The sequence below is a fragment of the Camelus dromedarius genome, chromosome X, assembly GCF_036321535.1.
Source record: "Camelus dromedarius isolate mCamDro1 chromosome X, mCamDro1.pat, whole genome shotgun sequence".
NCBI classification, from domain to species: Eukaryota; Metazoa; Chordata; class Mammalia; order Artiodactyla; family Camelidae; genus Camelus; species Camelus dromedarius.
The window spans coordinates 43,904,024-43,921,586 of NC_087472.1; positions in this window are offsets into that span (position 1 = coordinate 43,904,024).

Consider the following 17,563-nt stretch of genomic DNA (forward strand, 5'->3'; position numbering starts at 1 on the left):
TGACAATAGCCATTCTGACAAGTGTGAAGTGATAGCTCGTTGTGGATTTGATTAACATTTCCATGATGATTAGTGATGTTGAGCATCTTTTCATATGCCTGTTGGCAATCTGTATGTCTTCTTTGGAAAAATGTCTATTCAGATCTTCTGCCCATTTTTATATTAGATTGTTCTCTTTTTTTGGATATTGAGTTATATGAGCTTTTTTTTTTTAATATGTTGGATATTAACCCTTCATTAGACATATCATTTGAAAATGCCTATTCCTGTTCAGTAGGTTGTGTTTTTATTTTGTTAATAGTTTCCTTCACTGCACAAAAGGTTTTTAAGTTTGATATAGTCCCGCTTGTATATTTTTGCTTTTGTTTCCTTTTCCAGAGAAGATAGAACCTAAAAATACCACTAAGATTTATGTCAAAGAGTGTCTTCTAGAAGCTTATAGTTTTCTTCTGGGAGCTTTATGGTTTCAGATACTGCATTTAGGTCTTTAATGCATTTTGAGTTTATTTTTGTATATAGTGTAAGAAAATGTTCTAATTCATTCCTTTCCATGTACTTATCCAGTTTTTCTGGCACCAGTTATTGAAAAGACTGTCTTTTTCACATTGTATATTTTTGCCTCCTTTGTTGTAGGTTAATTGGCCATATGTGTGTGGATTTGTTTTTGGACTCTATTCTGTTCTATTAATCTGTGTGTCTGTTTTTGTGCCAAGACTGTACTGTTTTGATTACTGTAGCTTTGTAGTATACTCTGAAGTTAGGGAGCATGACTCCTCAAGCTCGTTTCTTCTTTCTCAAGATTGTTTTGGCTTGGGTTTTTTTTTTGTGTGTTTTCAGACAAATTTTAAAAATATTTGTTCTAATTCTGAGAAAAATGCCCTTGGTATTTTTATAGGGATTGCATTGAATTTGTAGATTGCCTTGTTGATAGTATGGTCATTTTAACAATATTAATTTTTTCAATCTATGAACGCAAGATACCTTCCAATTTATTTGTATTGTCTTCAGTTTCCTTCATCAGTACTTTATAGTTTTCACAATAAAGGGCTTTCACCTCCTTGGATTACTTTATTTCTAGAATTTTATTTTATTTTTTGATGTAATTGTAAATAGGATTGTTTTCTTGCCTTCTCTTTATGACAGTTCATTATTAGTGTATAGAAAGGCAACAGATTTCTGTATGTTAATCTTGTACCCTGCTACTGTATCCATTTATTAATTCTAATAGTTTTTTTGGTGGAGATTTTAGGGTGTTATATATATAGTATCATATCATCTAGAAATAGTGATAATCTTACTTCTTCCTTTCCAATTTGGAAGCCTTTTATTTCTAATTCTTTTCTGATTGTTGTGGCTAGAACTTTTAATACTATGTTAAATAGAAATGATGAAGAGTGAATATCTTTGTCTTGTTCCTGATTTTAGAGGAAAAACCTTCAGCTTTCAACATTGGGTATGATATTAGCTCTGGGCCTGCCATAAATGGCCTTTATTATGTTGAGATATATTCCCTCTATACCCGCTTTGATGAGAGGTTTTTTTTATCATGAATGGATATTGGATTTTGTCAAATGCTTTTTCTGTGTCCACTGAAGTGATCGTATGATTTTTATCCTTCATTTGTTAATGTGGTATATTACATTTATTGGTTTGAGGCTACTGAACCATCCTTTCATCCCTGTAATAGATCCCACTTGATCATAGTGTATGATCATTTTTATGTATTTTATTGAATTTGGTTTGCTAATATTTTGTTGAGGATTTTTGCATCATTCATCAGAGATATTGGCCTGTAATTTTTTTTTGGTAATGTCTTAGTCAGGTTTTGGTATCAGGGTAAGGGTGGCTACATAGAATGAGATTGACAGCATTCCCTCTTCTACAATGTTTTAGAATAGTTTGAGAAGAATAATTATTAACTCTCTTTAAATGTTTGGTAGAATTCCCCTTGATGCTGCCAGACCTGGATTTTGTTTGTTGGGAGTTGTTGTTGTTGTTATTGTTGTTGTCATTATTACTAATTCAGTTTCAATAGTAGCATTAGTCTGATGCATTTCTTCTAGGTTGTCCAGTATGTTGGCATATAACTGTTTGTGGTATTCTCTTATGGTTGTTTTTATTTCTGTGAAGTCAGTTGTAATTTCTCCTTTTTCATTTCTTTATTTTGTTAATTTGAGTTCTCTTTCTTTCTTAATCAGCCTGGCTGAAGGATTATAAATTTTGTTTACCTTTAAAAAAAAAAAAGGCTCTTAGTTTCCTTTATCTTTTCTGTTTTTTTTTTTTGATCTATATTTTATTTCTGCTCTGATCTTTATTTTTTCCTTCATTCTGCTTACTTTGGGCTCTGTTGGTCTTTTTCTAATCAGTTTAGAAGGTAGGTTTTTTATTTGAGATTTTTCTTGTTTTCTTGAGGTAGGTTGATATCACTATAAACTTGCCTCTTAGAATTGCTTTTACTGCATTTCAGATTTTGGAAAGCTATGTTTTTATTTTATTTTGTCTCAATTTTTTAAAAATTTTCTTTGATTTCTTCATTGACCCCCTAGATTTTTTAGTACCATGTTGTTTATTCTCCATGTGCTTGTGTTTTTTTTTTTTCAATTTTCTTCCTGTAATTGATTTCTAATTTCATACTATTTTGGTCAGAAAAAATGATTCATAATTTGTATCTTCTAAACTTTGATGAGACTCATTTTGTTGCCTAGTATGTGATCCATACTGGAGAGTATTCCATGTGCACTTGAAAAGAATGTGTATTCTGCTGTTTTGGGATGGAATGTCTTGCAGATATCTATTAATTCCACCTATGTGTCAGTTAAGACAAATGTTTCCTGATTGATTTTTATGTCTAGATGATCTGTCCATTCATGTAAGTCAGGTGCAAAAGTCCTTAACTCTTATTATATTATCTTCAAGTTCTCCTTTTGTGCCTGTTAATATATTGTGAATGTTATATCCTCTTCTTGTTTTGATCCCTTATCATAATAAAATGCCCTTCTTTGTCTTTTGTTACATACTTATTTAAAGTCTCCTTTGTTTGATACAGGTTTTGCTATTCCAGCTTTCTTTTCATTTGTGTTTGCATGAAAAATCTTTTTCCATCCTCTTACTTTCAGTCTGTGTGCATCTTTAATTCTGAAGTGAGTCTCTAAGCAGCATATAGACGGGTCTTGTTTTTTTATCCAATCAACCACCCTATATCTTTGGATTTGAGCATTTAGTCCATTGACATTTAAAGTGATCATTGAGAGGGATGTACTTATTGCCACTTTAAACTTATTTTTTGGTTGTTCTTGTAGTTATTCTCTGTCCTTTCTTTCTCTGTTTTGCTTCTTCCCTGTGGCTTGATATCTTATTTAGTGATAGGTCTGTGTTCCTTTCTCTCTAGTTTTTGTGTATCTATTGTAGGTTTTTGATTTGTGGTTACCAAAGGGTTTATATATGTTGACCTATAGCTATGTCTACTTATTTTAGCCTGGTATTCATTTAAATTCAAACACATTTTAAAAGACATTTTAATTCCCCCGCCCATTTTGTGTTTTTGATGTCATATTTTACACCTTCATATTTATCCCTTCACTGTTTATTATAGTGATAGTTGATTTTACAATTTTTGTCTTCACAATAGCTTATTTGAGTGGTTGATCCTCAACCTTTACTATATTTTTTCATTTACTAGTGGGATTTTTCCTTTCCCATAAATATTTACTTCTTCTTATAGCCTCTTCTTTTCCACTCAGAGAAGACCCTTTAACATTTATTTTAGGGTAGGTTTAGTATTAATGAAGTCTTTTAGTTTTTGCTTGTCTGAGAAGTTCTTTATCTCGCCTTCAATTCTAAATGATAATCTTGCTAGGCAGAGTATTCTCGGTTGTGGATTTTTCTTTTTCAGCACTTGGAATATACCATGCCTCTCCCTTCTGGCCTGCAATGTTTCTGCAGAAAAATCAGCTGATAGCCTTATCAAGGTTCCCTTGTTTTTGAATCTCTGTTTTTCTCTTGCTGCCTGTCAAATTCTCTTTAACTTCTGTCATTTTAATTTTGACATGTCTTGTGACTGTGTTTGGGTTCATCCTACTTTGGACTCTCTGTGCTTTCTGTACCTGGATATCTGTTTCCTTCTTTCAGGCTTGGGAAATTTTCAGCTATAATTTCTTTAAATATATTTTCAACTCTTTTCTCTCTTTTCCTTCCAGGACCACTATAATGTAAATGTTAGTACACTTGATGTTGTGCCAGGAGTCCCTTAAAGTGTTCTCATTTTTTAAAATTTGTTTTTCCCTTTTTTGTTCTGATTGGAAGACTGAACAATGGAAATCATGCATTCTTCTGTATCACCTAGTCTGCTATTGATTCCTTCTAGTGTGTTTTTAAATTTCAGTTATTGTATTCTTTATTTCTGACTAGTTCTTTTTTATATTTCCTAGTTCCTTGTTAAAATTTTCACTGCGTTCGTCTATTCTTTTCCCTAGTTCATTTAGCATTTTACTACTAATACCTTGGTCTCTTTATCTGGTAAATTATTTATTTCTGTTTCATTAAATGTTTTTTATTTTTTTCTTATTCTTTTGTTTGAAGTAAATTCCTCTCTCTTCTAAGTTTCTTGTCTCTGTCTCTATGAAATTAGATAAAAGAGTTACCTGTGTTGGTCTTGAAGGGCTAGACTTGTGTGGCAGGTCCCTATGCAGCCTGTGTGCACAGTGGTTTTGGTGGGAGAGATAGACCTGAAGTGAGCACATGTCTTCCCTGGGGTTGCTGGGAGCTATCACCTTGGTGAGAGGTGAGCAGGAGATGGAGGGGCTGGAGCCATCCCAGGTTTAACCTGGGGCTTCTCCTCTACTCAGTGGCTAACATCATCCTGTTGGAGGAGGGGTTGGTTCCCAAGTTGCTAGAGCATAAGCCCTGAAGTTTGGATCCAGACTGGCTCTGTTTTCCTCTAAATGTGTGCTCTCCCCTGTCTCAGCACATCACCCTCACCTCAGAGGGGAGCAGTGCTGGAGTAGGAGGAGGCTGGTGCGGGCACTCACCATGGGTCAGGGCATGGCCTGTTGTGGTCCCAGCCCTAATCACAATTTTAGACCACTCTCAAGGCACTGCCTCTGTAAGCACCAGCAATGGCTGCCCCTGCTCTGCTCAGATGCCTTTCTGGGTCTGAGCCACCTATGTTCCTCACAACTCTGCATGCCCCTCAGCTGCTGTAGCCCTCACCCTTTTGTGGAGCTGTGCCAGAGAGCAAGAGGGGCCAGAGCTGGCTCTCAGCTCAGGCTGGAGCACACACCAGGGCAATCGAGGGAAACCAGCCAGGGTCCTGGACAGTTTCAGTCTGCTTGCTCCACATTGTTTTGAGAGTATACAGGTGTGTTCATTCCCTTCATGAGCAGAGTCTAGATTTCTTACAGCCCCACTGGTTTTCAAACCAGTGAAGGCTATTTGTTCTCCTAGTATTGGATCCTGGGGCTAGGGTACCCAGTATGTGGCTCAAACTGCTTACTCCCCAAGGAGAATCTCCAAACCCATGTAATCCCCTCTTTTTCTGTGTTCCCTCCAAGGGGTGCAAGTCCCAACCTGATTGCTTCTCTTCCCTTCCTACTAAACTCCATGTAGATGTTTCTTACAGCCTTGGTTGTACAGGAGTCTTTCTCCCAGTCTCCAGCTTGTTTTTAGTGATAATTGTTCCACATGTATTTTTGATGTGTTCTTGGTGAGAGAGGTGATTTCCATATTCTCCTACTTCACCATCTTGATTTCTCAAGATTTTAGGTTTTAATCTAAGTGTGATGGTAAATTCCTGTAGAATTTCAAGTAGAGATCTAATATTATCTGAACCAGTTGTTTAAAGAATAACCTAGCTGGTGTTTGGAGAACCAATTGAAGGGGGAAAAGTGAAAACCAGATTATCAGTCAGGCAACTATTACAGAAGTCCAGGGGGGAAATCTTGGTAGCTTAAATATGGTGATAGTGATGGAAAAGATTAGAAGTGATACAGTCCTAGATATGTTTTGAAGGTAGAGCCATACGGAATTGAGGATGGACTGGATATGGACTGGAAGAAAAAGAAGTCCAAAGTTTCTGCCCTAAGTAACTGATGAATGGTGGTGTTACATATTGACATAAGAAAGACTGAGAGAGGAACATTTTGTAGAGTTTGAATTAGTTCAGTTCTGGACAATGAATTGGACCAAAAAAGTGTGCTCCTTCTCAGATTCCATCAATTGCCTCATTTCTCTCTTCTAATTGGCAACCTTGCCGCATCAGGTTGTTGCTCTTACATGTCTAGATGTAAATGAAATTACCCACCATGTGTGCGGGATCTGTCTTCCTGAATAGAGTGACCAGTTATCATGGTTTGTACATGATTGAGGGGCTTCTAAGGAAGCAGGACTATCAATGCTAAAACCCAGTCAGTTCCAGGAGAACTGCAAATGGTTGGTTACTCTATTCTTGAGTAACTACCAAGGGGTCAGATGATGTGACCCAGAAGTTTGGGAAAGTTAGCTCTTTATCAGATGTAGTTTGACTAACGGGAGATGAGACAGATGGAATTGTAGGCTGGATTTTCTAGATATAAATGCTCACATGGTGTTTCATATGTCATAAAGTTATTGTGGGTTAACACAGGTGCATGAAAGGATGCAGAAATAAGATCAGATAGAGGGAGATTTCAAACTGTGAGGAATACTCAACAAAGCTTTGGCTAAGCCTGTGGTTGGAGCATGTAAAGGCCATTAACGTTATCCTAAAGTAGGCCAAAATGGCCTGGCTTTTATATCTCTGTAATCAGTTTTTGATTGTGAGCTGTTCCAGGAATTATGTGCTCTTGGGTGAGATGGCTCTCCGACAGAGCTGACTGCTGGAGTCTGACTCCTGACAGCACTCCCAGAAGCTGGGCAATGAATCCTTTCTGGAAGGCAGTTATGAATAAGCACATGTTCAAGCCCAACACAGAAGGGACTTAGCATATAAATTTCCCCATCTTTATCCCCTTCGTGGACAGCTCTGAGGTATGATTTCTTCCTGCAAACCTTGAGATGTCTGTGTGTTGAGTGAACATGCCTGTTGAGGAATCTAACGTGCATTTCATTTTCCTTTTCCTCCTTGCCCTTACTGACCTGATTTATCCTCCCAAATAATGCCAGGATTTTGATGTTTACCTGAGGCTTTGTTTCAGAGAGGACTTGGACTTAGACATTTGTATTAAATATGAGATGCCCGTTAGACACCTAACTGGAGATATCAAGTAGGTAGCCATAAGGTCAGAGCTGCAATTACACATTTCTGAGTCATAGGTGGCATTTAAAACCATGGGAGTGGATGAAATGACAGAAAAAGAGTGTATAGATAGAGAAGAGAACAACATCGGGCTGAAAGTTAAATTGTCAATAAATAGAAGCTATTCATAATCCAAGTATTATTTCCTTAAACATTAGCATTTGGAAACAAAGGATATATTCCCAGGCACCACTACATTATTTCAGTTTAAATACATTAATTTTGTCATTCATACACTACAGCAGAGATTTAATATTATCTGGAAAAATGGGATAGGCAGAAACATGAAGTGAGGAAAAGGGAACGTTGTCTCTAAAGGATCCGTCTGTTGCAATGTTCTTGAGTCTGAGATCAAGGAACATAAAACTAAATTAGGAAAAATATTCCATCAGTAGTTTAATTGCAATATTATGCATCCTATACCCAGGAGGCATTTTTTTTACTACCTGTATACTGCCTCCTTTGTTGGATAATATTGTCTGAGGTCGCAGAAGACCTCAGAGAACACAGAGTCAAATTCGTGGCCTTGAGTTCCAAAAATAGACTCATAGCACAGGAGAAAAACAATCTTGAAAGCTAAGGCTTTTATTTAATAGGAGCTATCTTTTTGGAATTCAAAGGCTAAACCCTGATGGAAGCTGTTTATAATTCTTATACCATACAATAAATATTTTAAAAATATAGGTAATGAGCCACGTGATGCAACCTGGGGAGGGGATTGGAATTGACTGATTTAAAAAGTTAAATGAGAAAAAAATACGATCATTATTAATTTTATTTCAAAGTAATTAAGTTCAAATTTTAGAAATCAAACAGAATTTGGGGCTTGGGAAATACGTTTAGTTTAGTCACAAGAAAATGATGAAAATTATATTTTTCACAGACAACACATAAAATTTCATGTTAGTTTGTGCCTTCATTGTTTAATTTTCTATTTATAAAAGTCACACAAAGTCATTTTATACATAATAGAATATTTTTGCTTTGGTAAGGCAAAAATATTTTAATTGGATGATATGTGTCACCTCTACTCCAAATTTCCATGTGCAGTTTGCTTTTGGCACCTGTGAGATGGGGATGATTACCTCCCTCACATGTCTGTAGCTAAATATTTACAAGGGAACAGATGATCCTCCTAGGGGAAAATGAATTAGGACTCCAATTCTTTTCCTTTGAAACTAAGAGTCATTAAAATATATAGGCGAAGGGTGTGAGACCAGAGGGAATAAGATGCGACATGAGAAATAATTCAAAATAAATGAGAAGGGAATCCGGACTTCTGGTCTAGGCTTAACACAAAGGGCTTGGAGGCAGCAGACAGGGGTGACTGAGTCTGGGTGCTCTGTGCAGCTCCTGTTGGGTCCTCATTTCTCAGCCACGCTGGTTGTGATTATACTTTGTATTACTGATGGATTGAAGTTGATAATATTTCACTTAGATTTTTTAAATTATCCATAGTCATAGTGAAGATTGGTCTTTGGTTTTCTTCCTTTCCTTCTTTCCTTCCTTCCTTTCTTTTCTTCTTTCTTCTGTATATGTCAGGTTTCAGTATCAGGGTTATGCTACTAAATTCTACATTGCTTTGCATGCTTTGTAACACTTTAAGTAGTATAAAGATAATCTTTTCATTGGCAATGTAATACACCTTACCCTTTAAACCATCTAAGTCAGGAAATATTTGCTGGTGATCATTCTTTTTTTCCCTATAACTATCAAACTTCCAGGTTTCTACATATTTGGGGGCCTTTTGGTTTATTTCATTAAAACTTGCTAATACGTTAGCATTATGTTTCACATATCACTCCTCTTTTTGTAGTTGACTTATCCTTTTTCTCAAGTTTTATGATTGTGTTTAATCTTTGCTTTTCTTGATTTCATGTTTTCATTATGTTTTTTAAAGAACAACTTTTTTCTGTTTCCTATTTTAATTCTCTTGTTACTTTATTAACCTCTTCCTTTTACATTCCTGAGGTCTACTTGATGCTCTTCCATTTTCTTAAGCTTTGTGTTCTGTTTAGTTTACACAATCATATTGCATTCCTTAGTGTTCTGTAGAGTGGTAGTTGTTTTATTTTTTTAAATTAGACGACCCATTTCAAAGTTTATTGTGGAGCAGAGACTGAATTTTCATACAGAAGTGCTTATTTGATGTAGTCCCACCTGGGAAACATTGACAGTGTTCTTCAGTTCCATTCCCTAGTAACAACAGTTTATTCTTTTGACTGCTAGAAAATACTACATCTTGTGGTTAATTCCAGTTTATTTTCCCTATATGTTGTCGTTTGAGTTGCTCCAGTTTTTTTGGCTATTATTGATATTGCTGCTTTCACATGTCTCATGATATTCATTTGCAAAAATATATTTGTATATGCAACTAATTTAATGCAAAATTATTTTCCAAAGAAAATGTTCTCCCTCCAGGAATATATAAGATAACCAACTGATCCACAATATCTCTAAAACTTAGCATTGTCCTGCTTTTATTTTTATTTTTTTGGCCAATGGTATGAGTATAAGGTGTTTTTCATTGTAGTTTTACTTTGTATTTTCCTGATTACCAGTGAGATTGAAGATCTCTTTCTGTTGGTTATAAATGTTTCCTGTTCTTGAAATACTTTTCTTTTTCTTTTTTTTTTTTTTTGCTGATTTTTCTATGAGGGTATTTGTTCTCTTCTGATTTATATGATTTATATGACTTATTTGTATATTTTCAATTCCTATCCTTTCTTGGTTATGTGTGTTGTAAATACATTTTTCTCCCAGTCTGTGGCTTGTGTTTTCTTTTCTTTCTTTTTTTCCTTGTGTGTGTGTGCGTGTGTGTGTGGCTTGTGTTTTCACTTTCCTAAAAGCATTGCTCCCTGACAGAAATTATTAATTTTAATAGAGTCAGCTTTATCATCTCTTAAAAAACGATGTTTTGTGTCTTAAGAGTTCTTTCTCTACCCCAAGGTCAGGAAGATATTCATCTATATTTCCTATTAAACATTATACAGTTTTTTTTTTATATTAAAGATATTTGATCCATTGTCTAAAATTAATTTTTGAATCATATGAAGTACAGATTCAATTTCAGTTTTTCCCTATGAATAACCATTTTTCCACCTGCTTTTATTGCATAGTCCTTTGTTTCCTTATTTATCTACTGTGCTATATTTGACTTATATCAAAGTTCTACATGTGTGTGGGCTTCGGGAAATAAAATTTTCTGGATTTCTCAGTTCTTCTGTTAAAAAGTTCTAATGTCCTGAGTCACAAAAATATAAAGATAGAAAATATTTGTCTGCATTTCTCCTGGAAACATTTAACTCTTCACATACCATGAGAATGAGATCTGTAGCCATTTTTCTGTTAATTGTTTTGATCCAAAGGGGTAATAAAACATCTCTTATCTCTTCTAGAGAGAGTCAAATAGTTGCAGTCCTGACTAGGTCCGTAGGTTAAGTCTCAAGGATCCAGAAAGACTGGAGCACCATCTCCCTTGGTATTTACATGCCAAAGGGATGAAGCCCAGAACTTGGCAACATCTCTGTGTTATAAAAGCCAGAGTTAACTGGGGTTTATTTAGCCCTTGGAAAGATGCATTTATATTCTAAAAGGTGAGGGTGAGAACCCAGGATACTTTCCATCAAATATCAAACAAGGCAAAGGGGTTTTCCCCCTTTTTTGAGAGGGAAGGGAGTGAGAAGGCAGAGGATGGTCGTCTACCTCCTATATATAAATGGAGAATATTCATTGTTCACCATCCCTTGTCTGTGGTCCAGGTAACCTGCCATCCTGGTAGAAAGATTCCATAAACTTTCACAATGTCTGTGGATCTAAGTGTGGGTATTGATGCTGCATTGTTTCTCTGGTTGTTCATCTGGTTGTATCAATAAGGAACTCTATTTATCTGATCGAAGTGCCTCATGTTTTGTCGCACATATAGAGCCTATATATGAAATATAATTATTAAATATTGTATAGTATATACTATAAATATATATATTATATAAAATGTTAATAATTATCTGATATATTAATATAATATATATTTATATGTATATATAGTTATTGTGCAAGTGAGATAACATATCAGAATCTTCACAGCTTTTAAAAAAGCAGTAGGTCCCTTCCTCAACTCTCTATTCTAGCCATTGGTCAATTTTTCTGTCCTTAATTACTTTAGCTTCATAATAATTCCAGGTAGCTAGTAGGACAAATCTGTCTTCTTTAGAAGTATCTTGGCTAATCTTGGAATGTAATTTTCCATAAAATTTTATGACCAGCTTAACCTACATGAAAAACTGTTAAAATCTTGGTGGAATCACACTAAATCTATAGATTCAGGAAAATTGCCACCACTATGATATTGTCTTCTATACTGAACAGGTATATTTCTCCTCCTATTTTAAGTCTTCCTTAATACATCAGTATAATTTTATTATTTTCTTTGTAGAGATTTTCAATATCTTTGATTCAATATATATTTAGGGAACTGGCAATTTTTGATGCTTTGTAATTAAAAATGATTCTAGTTGTTTATAGTTTATAAAAATGCATTTGACTTTTGAATATTGATTTCTAGCTACCTAATAAAACCCTTCTATTCATTTTAATGTTTTGTCTGCAGATTCGTTTGGAATTTCTATGTAGATAAGCATTTCATCTGCAAATAATGGCAATTTACCTCCTTTTCAATCCTTGTGACTTTAATTTATTTTTCTTTTCTTATTGTGCTGGCTAGATCTGCATTATAATGTAGAATAAAATTGGTGATATTGGCAATCTTTGTATTGTGTTTGATTCAGTGTTTCTCCATTCTCTCATTTTGATATGTAATACTTTATTATGATTTAGTTTTAGGTATTTTTAAAACTTTTGTTAAGATTTTTCTTTTGACTAATGAATTAGACTTAAATTTTTTCTAATTATATTGAATATTTAAATTTATCTTATTATTATTGGCCTCTACCTTATCTCTGTTAGGGGTCAAAATATTATCTGTATATCATTAGTTCTTTCAAATTTGTTATTTCAAATGTGTCTTTATAGACACATCTTAGTTGTAATCCCAGTGAGTCATGCTTTTGTGTAATCAATTCCCCTTGAATGATCATGGATAGTACCTGGGACTTACTTCAAACCAACACTATATGGCCCAAGTGATGGGCTGTTGCTCTCTGATTCATTTATCTTATAAGTCAAATATGAAGACATTTTTTGAAGATGTAATTTGAGTCCCTAATTACTTGACTTTAAGTTAATCAAAATGGAGATTATCTTGGGTGGGCCTGACCTAATAAGTTGAGCTCTTTAAAGGAAGATCTAGAGGTTAGAGACTTGAAGCTGCAGAGAATCTCTCTCCTTGCTGGCTTTGAAGATGAAAGCTGTCATGATTTGTACAGCTATTAGGAAATGAATTCTGCCAATTTTCAGGAGTTTGGAAGTGACTTCTTCCCAACTTAAGCCACAAAATGAGAATGTAGCCAAGACAACGCCTTGATTTGTTATGAAGCATTGAAAATTAATTCATTTTGTGACCTAGTACATGTTCCACTTCTGAAAATATCCCATATGTGCTTGAGAAGAATATACATTCTCTAATTGTTGGTTGAGAAATTCTTATGTATTCATGAGATCGAATTTATAGTTCTTCACAAGCTTCCTCATTCTCTCTCCAATTCATCATAGCTTTTTGTGTCTCTAGAATTTTTTCCAGTTTCCCCTGTGTTTCCTATTTTGTAGGATATTCATTTATAAAAGCCATCCATGGTTGAACTTGATGGATAATGGAGTCTGAGTGACAGATACCTAGCATCGTGTACTAAATTGCCACCTTGTGAACACCAAAATAACCCCTTTTCCACTCAACTGTCAGAATAATCATTTTAAAAAATGTAGATTTTATCAGGTAATGTCTGTTTTAACACATCAGTGGGTTCCCATGGCTCTGTTTTCCTCTTCATTCTCTGCACTTCTGAAAATTGCTGGAATTGTTCTTTTGTCCTCAATGGTGCTGTATTCCCTCCTGTAACAGGGCTTTTGCACATGTTGTTTCCTCTGTTGGAAATGTTTTCCCCTCCTCTCTTCACCTAGTTAAATCTGATTGATCTTTGAAACTTCAGCTTGAGAATCCTCATGGAATCCGTCTGTTAACTCTTGGACTAGGTCAAATGCTCCTGGTCTCAGAGCACACAGTAGTCGTTTTTCATAGCACTTGTCAAAGTTGCAGTTTTACATTTGAGTATTTAGTAAATGTCTGTCTACTCCTCTATATTACAAGATCCATGAGGCCAAGGATGTTGTTTATCTCTGTACAGAATTGTAGTTCTGTTGCCTGGCACTGTGTCTGTCATATAGTACTTGCTCAGTCCATGTCAAAATGAGGCAGAATCGTGAAGTAGCAAATACCAGGATTTTGGATTTTTACTTCGAATCTAGCTTAGCCACTTATTGTGAGACCAAAGTACTTAACATCTCTGTGCCTCGGTTTCTGCATCTGTTAAATGGGGATAATAATGGTATCTACCTTAAAGGGTTATGTAGAAAATTACATAAGTTATTACATGTAAAGCACATGAAATGGTACCTGGCTCATAATAGATGTTGTATTATAATTCATTATTATTAAGTGAAAAGAAATATACTTTCAGATTTGCAGGCTTATAACCTTATAATCTAAAACATAAATAAGTATATAACTTTTTTATTTGTAATATAGAGTTGATTGACGAAATTATACAAAACTCTGTTGTTCCAGGAGGGTTCTATGTCACTATTATTTTGTCATCCTTTTACCCCTGGTGGATTTATCTGGTTGATGATGATGCCAAAGTAGCTCACCTTGGACGCCTCCTTATAAGTTTATAAGTATGTTATCGTCATCTGAGTCTCAAAACAACCTGGTCAAGGGGGTCTTTTAGTCATCTCCTTTTTTTTTTTCAGATGGAGAAAATAAGGTTCATAGAGTTTATTTTTTCTTGGAGCAATACAAAAATGAAATTAGTACTTTCAGTATTCATGTTAACTTGTTACAAGGGAAATGTTCTTCACTGTGCTGTGTGGAACACTGAAAAAGGGAGCTTATAAATAAAACTGCAGAAAATATACATGTCAACAAAAGACATTTGACTGGGCAGGTAATATGATAGTTGTTAATTTCTCGCAAGTCCTTCGATTAATCTGTTCTTTTTATTTTGTCTGGTCATTTACAGGGGCTAAAAGCTGAGTGTACTTCTAAAATTGAATGCAACCCTTAAAGCTGATGTACCTCTGTCTGAAAAATATTTTGTCCATGACTTGTAGTTACAGTCACCTAGTATCTTATTTCACTAAATTCAAAACTCTTGCAGGGGATGGTATGACTCAAGTGGTAGAGTGCATGCTTTGCATGCATGAAGTCCTGGGTTCAATCCCCAGTACTTCCTCTAAGAATAAATAAATAAGTGAACCTAATTACCTCCCCCAACCAAAAGAAAAACTCTTTATGAGATGTTTAAGTTAAAATAAGATAAGCTTGTGCTGATACCTTGTTTGTAAAAATACTTTTCTTATTTGATTAAGATTATTTAAACCTACTTTCTCATTTGCTTTTGTTATCTATTTCCATCTACTCATTCTAGTATTCTGTTCTCACTTAAGGTTATTCCACGGTGAAGTAGCCAACTGTTTTTAACTGCTATGTTTCCTTATAATTGCATAATTTATATACACAAAATATGTTTTTCTTGCAAAATGTGAAGCAGTCTGCTCCATTTGGTAATTAGTTGTATTTCTTTCCTAATCAGCTAGTGATTTTTCACTATCGTCTGTGGTTTCTCCCTAGTGTATGCCAAGAATGAAGAAGGTTAAAACACTATTATCCTCATTAACTTGCTTAGGTCAGGCCCATGGGTGGGAAACTGTTTATTTTTTTCAAACTACCATCTGAGTATTTCATAATTATGATTTCCCAGAAATTCAAGTTAAGTACAAATGGGATAATGGCAGAAACCTGTTCATTACTCTAAATTATAGTAATTTTCTAATCCAATGACCTCTACCACACACTGGCCACCACCTAAAGCGTTTGTCACTGGTTTGCTTTTGGCTTGTTATCTTATTGTTATTATGAATAATTTGTTGGTAGAGGACAAAGGGTCATTTACTTTCACATTAATACAAATAGAGTCATATTGAGCATTACAAGAAGCCAGAGAATAACTGCCCTTTTTTTTATTGTTATTACTTTCTACCATTCACCCTTTTGGAAAGATTATTATACTTTTCAATTTCCATCTGCAGTGATTGTAGAAGTTTTTTTCTCCCCACCCCCTCCCACCGTGGCATTGCATGATGGCTTATTGCAGTTAGAGGAAGGACTTTCAAAAAATATTTTTCCTCAGTGCTTTCCTATGTATTGCTTCCCCTCCTACCCTCGCTGACATTCTGTCCCCTCTTTTCCCATTATCAATAATGAATTGCAGGGAAATCATGGTGGATATTGCACACAATCAGTGGAATTTTGGAGTGGACCTTAATGTTGCAAAACACTTTTAGAGTCTGGAAATGAGATGCTATGGAGAAATGAGCAAAGATGGGTAATTTATCTTAATGATGACAGCAAAATAAAAGGTATGAGTCAATGATAAATAGAAAGTATAGAAAGACTGGCAATAAAAGAACAGAGTCTTGGTTTCATAAGCATTAAGAACAGGGGGAAAAAGAAATCCAAATTCACATACATACTTCTCTACAAAAAGGACCCAGAAGTTAGGAAGCCACTGAAATAAAAGTTGAGACTACATATGAACTTGGACTAAAATAATTGCTTCACTAATTGCGTGGGATGTAGGTGGGGATAGGGAGCAACTAATTTTCACTTAATCAACATTTATTAAACACTTCTTACATACAAAGCACTGACCTAAATTGTCATAGGGAAACAAATGAAATCAGAGACTTACTATACAATTCTGGGTGAAAAAGGGTTCAAGCATCAATCCCCACAGTGTAAGAAATGCTAAGGCTTTCCCTATGGGTAATATCAGGAAGTTCAGAAATCCAGTCTATTCTTTTTCAACATTCCAAGTATCTCTCTCTTCTCAGTCTGTTAGCCAGGGCTATCTAAGCGCTTATGAATATATTTTTGTGAGATTGAAGGTGAGAAGAGTTCTGTTTTTATTGGCCCTCTTTTTTATATTATGCTGACTACAATCTAAGGGCTTTGGCTGCTGATGAATCAAGCGAAACAGGAAAACCGAGTGACATCACCTGCTTTCTTAGAGATTCTCCAAAGGGAAATGCTCACATTTCAGTACTATAATCAATGAAAAGGCTCTCCACCAAACTGCCGAGGGCTCTTTGGAGTAAAGTTATTTCCTTTCATCTGGTCATGTATAAAAGTCTGTCCCAGGGTGATGGGAGTAGGCTAAGCTCTGGTCTCAGCTGCCTCATAGATATCGGGTAGTAGCAATATAGGATGCTCTATTCATTCTCAGAATGAGCATGCACAATCTGTTATGAAAAGAGGTGTGGAAGACTGCTAAAGGCATCAACAGTTCAGGGCACTGGGAATAGTTCAGTTATGCACCCACAACTCTAGAGGACAGAGTTCATGTCATAGTCTTTGTAAATAGTACCCCCTGTGTAATCTTATATGGTGACCCTGGCAAAGCTGTTTGTGAAAGTTGGAACTGAGTTATGAAGTAGATTATAGGCTGAGTCTTTTTCACAGTATATTTCCATGGGTTCATGGATTCAGTAATATAGGCTTTTTTGGGGTTGGGGGATGGGTACTTATATGCAAAGCTAGTTTTTTTTTTAATTGAAGTATATAGTTTTTTTACAATGTGTTAATTTTTGATGTATGGCATAGTGATTCAGTCATACATATACATATATATTCCTTTTCATATTCTTTTTCATTATAGGCTATTATAAGATGTTAAATATAGTTTCCTGTGCTATATAGAAGAAATTTGTTTTTTTATCTGTTTTATATATAGTAGTTAGTATCTTCAAATCCTGAACTTCCAATTTATCCTCCCCCCCCCCCCGCCCCCGGTAACCATAAGTTTGTTTTCTATGTCTGTGAGACTGTTTCTGTTTTGTCAATAAGTTCATTTGTATCTTTTTTTTTTTAGTTTCCACATATAAGTGATATCATGTGGTATTTGCCTTTCTCTTTCTGGCTTACTCCACTTAGTATGACAGTCTCCAGTTCCATCCATAACATAACATAACATTTTTTCAATAGTTCTTTGTAGGATGGTGATTCCAGTTATTTTCAGCTGAAAAACTTCATGCCTTAATAGGCTAAATTTTGCATCTCTT